A 6,327-nucleotide genomic window follows, 5' to 3' on the forward strand; every position below is an offset into this window, starting at 1 on the left:
ATAATAATAATCTTAATCATAAAAAATAACAGAAATGCTGATTGAAGTATAATATATAACTTAAATGAAAAAATATTTAAAAATAGTTTTGAATCTTAATTATAAAAATTATTATTATTTTATTTAACTAAAAAAAATTAAACTGTCTTTCTAATTTTATTTATAATATTATGATAAATGCATTACATTAATATGCATAAAATTAAATAATGTGACATTTATAATTATAAAATTTGTTAAAAAAAATTTATACTCGTGTTTGAACTCATTTAATAAATAAATATTTACTCGTTAAAAAAATAACTTTTAAAAATACAAATTACATCTAAACTTGCTATTGTGATCTACATTAACGGTATAAATTATACCAAAAATATATCAAAACATAATTATAAATATAAAAATTATTAAATTTAATATTTATAATTAAAGATAAGTAAATAATAATAGTAAAATTTTAATAAAAAATATTTATTATATTTATAACTTTAATACAATAAATGTGTATTTCTTTTATAAAAACTTTTTAATTATAGATACTTAAAATTAACTTTAAAAGGTAGAGATTAATAACACCTTATTAATATATACTAAAACATTCATATTTTACTTAAAAAGCTATTATACATATGTTTAAACAATTTATTTATAAACAATGTACTGTAATACAAGTATTGAATTGATGCTGGTAAGACGGTTAAGACATAAACAGTAAGAATAAAATTTAAATTAATTATTATAAAAATAAATATTTTAATAAATATAATAAATATTTTATTAGCTTAAATAGATTTTTTGGAATATTATTTTTTATTAAAGTTATTATTAACAGAAAATTCATATTTTATTATTTATTTATCATGCATAAAAATTATATTTTCTTAAATATTCTTATATTTATCATCTATTTATAACTAAATATTAATATTTGTTTTGATTATATTAATTTTTATATGAAAAATTAAAATTTGTCGCCAAAAATGTGTAATTTATTTTAAGTTTTTAAATATTCATTTATTAAAGTTTTTCCTTTTGTGTAACAGGTCAAAAATAAGGAGGGAGGAAAAAAATGTATTTAAACTGAAAGGAATAATAACAAAATAAAAGGAAATTTTGATATTTTATTTTTAAATGTAAGCTTTTCCTTTTTCTTTACTTCATTTTCTTTTTACCTTCGTTTAAACTAAACAAATAAGAATGCATCGTTGTTTATATACTCTTTTTCTTTTCATTTCTTTTCTCTTTATTAAACAAACAAAGTATTAAAGTGCGAACATGTGTATTTAGCATTTCTTTTTTCGACTTATAGTTTGAAAATGCTGTTCTATCTTATATACAGACCTTACATAAACTTCCAAGCATGAATTTTCGGATTTTAAAAACATAAAAAATTAAATATGAATTTACACACTAAACTAATTCGAATATATACTAAATTTTGTGTAATAAAATGTCCTAATTAAGAAAATGACGGAAACGTCATCTCATAATCATATCGATTCAACTTTTCTGCATAAAAATGTAAGAAATTCTAAGCATGTCTTCAATCAAGAAGACAACCACTATTCACGACAGTAGATTTTAAAACGTGCCAAGAGGTGGCTATAAATATAATAGTAATTAGTTAAAACAAAAGGCTCAAAATTACATTCTACTTTTAACATCGCAAATTGAATAGTTATAGTTAATAATGGCATAATGAAATAGATTAACCAATTAACTCTAGGGCATGTCTTTTGTCACACAAAATTTCCTGCCAAAAAAAAAGAGTTTGTGAATAGAGACATACCTCACAAACATTTAGATATAACAATGGTTGTTGAGACTTCACCCATAATTAATATATGGCCAAAGCAACAAAAAAAAAAAAAGAGAGATTTTCTTAATCAATAGCTTAAAATGCTACTTAAAAAATTTAATTTTTTAAATGTTCATCCAAACATCGTACAATAATTTTTCTAACTCGACAAGGGATCTTGTTGATTTGGGAGCAGTAGCAAGAACTGTGACAGTTCAGTAAACTTTTGTTTCTTTGATTCAGACGTGACAAAGTTTGAAGTTATGCATCTGCTTATTATAACCACCTAACTTAACAACTTACTTAAATTCGTATTACTTCACAAATATGTGAAAGGGCAACGAAACTATTTGCACAATGTTTGGCCCTTTTCAGGCATTTTTTGTATTTTTCCTACCAATGATACATTGATGAATGACCAAACATGAACAACAGCACAAATGGTAGAGGCAGAGTTAAACATTTATAACATTGGACTTAAAAGGGAGAAGCGAAAGATGAACCCTCTGAATAGAAAAGGGGATTGGGGTGTGTTTGTGTGGGCGAAGAAGAGACAGAGTGGCAGAAGGGCATGTGCAGTACTGGCACCTTATTCTCTCTCCCCACCCAATGCCATAGCCAAGACCTCAGAGAGTTTACCAAACAAAGCAAACTTATGGCCCCCACTCAACTATTTTCAATTATCCACTTCTTGTCTTTGGAGTCTCGTGCAATGACATTCTGTTTAGACTTTATAGATCAAAATAAAGTAAGATCTGCAGAGTATTTATTTCAAAGTAAATTAAAAAATTATAAATATTTATATGCGAATTTTTATATATATAATATTTTTTAAATTTAATTTGAATATAATATTAATATAAATTTTTTATATAGTTAACTAATTAAAATTCATGATAGATATAAAAAAACATAATTAAATGATAATATAAGAATATTTTGATTAAAGTTATACGTTTTAGATTATTAATTTGTTCTCTTTATTTCCTTCGTATTAATCACCTTGGATGCTTTTTTTTATCTCTTTTATTATTCAATAAATTATATAAATTTGTTTTATAATAATAATAATAATAATTAAAACATCTGATAAAGTAAAGTTCGATAAGGATGGGATCATCCAACGTCTTTGACCAGAAACTGGAAAGATGGCTCCCAATGTGCAGTGTCTTGTTGCCCCATAACCACACCCATTGTGACTTTTGCTCCTTTTTTTGGTTTCCTTTGTAGAACATCACCAAAGATTACTACGTTAATTTCATCTCCAAAACTTTGTTACTTGAGGCATAGTATATATGATTCTATTGTTCATTTTATGTCAAACCAGCTTTGGCTTGTTCTTTATTTTATCAGGTTTTGTTCTTTTTAACACATTTCGCATTTTTAGTAGATGACAATTGAAAAGAGAAAATTGGACACAGCTTACTGTCCTTATTTTAAAATAAATTAGGAAGTGAACAGTGTAAAACGTTAATGGTTGAATTCTAAAAATGTCTAGGACTGGAATAATTTTGAATCTTATGAGTCGATGTATTTAGTGTAGCTGATCACGAGATTTAAAATCTAGCTTAACCCTACTCTATATGATGCCAGTATAGCTCTTAGGATTTTATATAGGAATAGTATCTTTATATTAACGAAAATAACAAGATAAATATTCGATATGATAATTTGCATTGGAAAACTAAATTTACATATTTCCTCAACGATTAATATTATAAGAAAACCATGACCATGACCATGACCTCATCTTAATAAGATTCAATAATTGAATCATATTTAATTTCTCCTTCCTGATATCTAATTCATTGTGCATAAGCCAAATGGACCATATTATAGCAAATCAAAGCAACATAACTTCGATGTAGAATGAAATTAATGAGACTTTGTTGTCCAAACTCAACATTAATTCGAATCCCAACTACGCATAAGGTTTCTTGAGCACATTTATCTTCAACATTGTTTGATCAAGAGAGGATAAAACATTTCTCTTCAACAATTTTTATCTAGTGGGAATTCTATCTAAAATCACTTGCTTGAGCAGTTTAATCTCAATATTGCATGCATAGCAAAACTTTGTTGGAGCAAGAAAATATAATTTAACTTCCAACTGTAAGTGCCATAACTATCAAGACTCCAAACCCAAACATTATCTATCTGCACCTATTTATATTTACCTTTTATAACATGTGTTCATAAATTCATTAACCATAGGTTTTGGCCTAACAAAAAACTACCTCCTTTAAATTATCAAAAAACAACTGCCACTTCCAAGAAATTTCCACCCAAAATCCTAGTTTAGAATCTTTGCATCCTTATTTTCTGAAATTGTATTAAAAATTGATACTAAATTTATTATTTTGAATCCAAACATGATTTCAAAATGAAATAGTCTTTTCATGGCCTAACTTTTTTTCATTCTAGATTTAAACCACTCAATAGTAGCATCATTGATCTGTCTCAGTACAATGATCTTTCCACCAAATAGAAGAACTTTTAGTAACTTTAGATCAAGAAGAATCCATCACACCCATAAGGTCATATTCATATAAAGGACAAAATTCTAGACTATAGAGCATCTTCAACTTTGAGTACCCTCGTTAAACATTTTCTCAATGGATTAAATTTTTTACTCCCGAACCTCCACAACTGTTGGCCCACACATATCATATCATCCCATATATTTAACTCGAACTATTTTGTTCGATTATTGACTTCTTCCCCACACAAAATAGCAATGTGGACTTAAAAAGAATTTTCACTACCTTATTTGGATTCTTGAAAATATGTAAATTGGATAGCAGCGAATTGAGTAGTACAATTCTCCCTCCAAGATAAACAAGTTTACTTTTCCTTGAAGAGTACTCTACGTCTTACCTTTTCAAAAATTGTCATCCAAATCTAACTTCCTTGTATTAACCCTAATGGAAGGCCTAGGTAACACTATTAACTTTACTTAAAGACGTTTTCTTATTATAAATTTTCTTATATTTTATTCTATAATTTTTTAATTATCAACTAAAAATTATTAAATATTTTTAAGATAATAAATATAGCAAATTTTTTATTGAATACATATTTTTTAAATAGTAGAAGAATTATCTTAAAAAATGTCAAAAGATATAACAAAAATTATACAAAATTATTGTTGTACCTCAAGAACATCTCTTCTTAAACAAGTTTCACTCCCCAATAATTGACCGATCTATAGTTCTAAAAATTTACTTTTATATATCTATGTTTTATTAAATTAAATATCAGTAAATCCTTAATTGTTAGTTAACAAATAAAAAACACCTATTATCGTAAGTAGAATAACCTAACCAATGTTAGATTTAATTATACATAACATAATAATAATAGTGCAAGAATCTAACTCTCTGGCGGTAAAATGTTTGGTTAACCGAGGAAACATCGCAAGCAATAGCGAGCTTTTGCATTAGTCATCGCTTTTGATGATTAAAAAGTTGAATATTTGACAAAGAGATAGTTTACTAATTCTTTATCATTAGTTTATGTGTCAACTTGAACAAATTTGTCTACTCCATTCTTCGAGCTTTTGATTTTGGAATGCGACGTTCGTGCATGCATGTCATTTCCATTTCCATCGCCGAATTCTCGAACAAATATAAAAGAAATCTTTAAAAGTAAGAAGTTTATGCACTCCAACTAATTGCTAGCTGGTTATTTCCATTTCCATTGACATTTCTTTTCGCGTGCTAAGCAAATATAGCAAGAATTTTGAATTCCCTATAACATTTTTTTGGGGGGTTCTGCGTTGAAATTTGAATAAACTAACATCTTCATATAAGTCATATATCAATGACTTTATGATATGACGACTTTTATTATTATTGACGCGTGAACCAAATTTTTTTTTATTATTTTGGCTATGATAGATTTTCTTCCTGGAAAAATGTTATAATTTTTTAAAAATCAATTCCTATATGTATTATTTTTTATTATATTCCTATATTTAATTATAATACATTGAAGAAATCGATCGAGTGTGACATATGAGATTGTTCAAACCAGAAAATTTTGTCAAACGTTTCAACTTTAGTTTCAACTTTGTTAAGAGTTTTACTTGTCATGCTTATATTCAACATTAATTACTCCGAGAAAAAACTCTTTGGTTAAATGGAAAGCCAAAGAGTCTGAGTGGCTATATTTTTAGTTCAATGTAAAGTTGAAAGTCAAGACCAGAAGCGGCTGCAACTTTTACTACTGGCTGAGTTAGCCTGCATGTGTTCATACTTTTTTTTATATAAGAATAGAAAAGTTAAATGTATTTTTTAATTATTTTATTATTTTGAAAGTGATTTTTTATTATTAAAACAAAACTAAGGGTAAAAAGCACTTTATCCTTCAAAAAATATTACTTTAGCTAGTTGCATTTTCTAACCTTATATAGTATATTAAAGTTAATACATCTTAATTTAACATAACTTACGGCATGTTTTATTTTGCAATGCTGAGGTAGTAGACGTGCGTATATTTTTAACTTTACACAGAATAATGGTGAGTTG

This window comes from Abrus precatorius, unplaced genomic scaffold (genome assembly GCF_003935025.1).
Source record: "Abrus precatorius isolate BTA unplaced genomic scaffold, Abrus_2018 Scaffold11, whole genome shotgun sequence".
Classification (NCBI taxonomy): domain Eukaryota; kingdom Viridiplantae; phylum Streptophyta; class Magnoliopsida; order Fabales; family Fabaceae; genus Abrus; species Abrus precatorius.